We start from the raw sequence: 638 nt of genomic DNA, 5'->3' as shown, positions 1-638 counted from the left end.
CCCCCCCCGGTAACGTCATGCTCCCCCCGTGACGTCATACCCCGCGGTGACGTCATACCCCCCAGTGACGTCATACCTCCCGCCCGCGGTACCCCCGCCACTCACCCCCCTCGGAGGACCCTGGGTTAGAACCGGCCTTCCCTACCTACTATTATTATTATTAAGTAATATAATCGATAAATGTAACATTATAATAAAAATTTATTTTACATATCAAAGGTTAAACAATTCTTTCTGGCGCTGACACCACCACCAATTAAATATTTTAAGTACATTTTGTAACGCACAGTGTTTTGAATGATTATTACACCGCAAAATGTAGTTTGCATCCAGCTTGTCCAATGACGTCATATCCGCATCCAGAGTCTCAACGATCACCTTGCCCCTTACATCAGCATCGAGGAGATTCGTCAGCCACTCTCGCTTCTCGTATCCCTTGACGTTGATGAGTTTGGATTCTTCGCTGGTTTCGCTGATCACATCGTTTGTGATCAAACGTTTCGCTTTGTTGTGTGGGACGATTCCATCCTTCCAATGCAGACCATGATGATTAGCCGTCAACCATGCTGCTTTCGATTTGTCAGCTCTCGTGAGAAGATGCCACGGCATAGGACTCGCAAAGACATAATGGGAGAGAA

Source organism: Odontomachus brunneus, unplaced genomic scaffold (genome assembly GCF_010583005.1).
Source record: "Odontomachus brunneus isolate Ranch 3 - 2012 unplaced genomic scaffold, Obru_v1 Obru_scaffold_089, whole genome shotgun sequence".
Classification (NCBI taxonomy): domain Eukaryota; kingdom Metazoa; phylum Arthropoda; class Insecta; order Hymenoptera; family Formicidae; genus Odontomachus; species Odontomachus brunneus.
The sequence above is the reverse complement of the archived record's forward strand: the minus strand, read 5'-3'. Positions refer to the sequence as shown.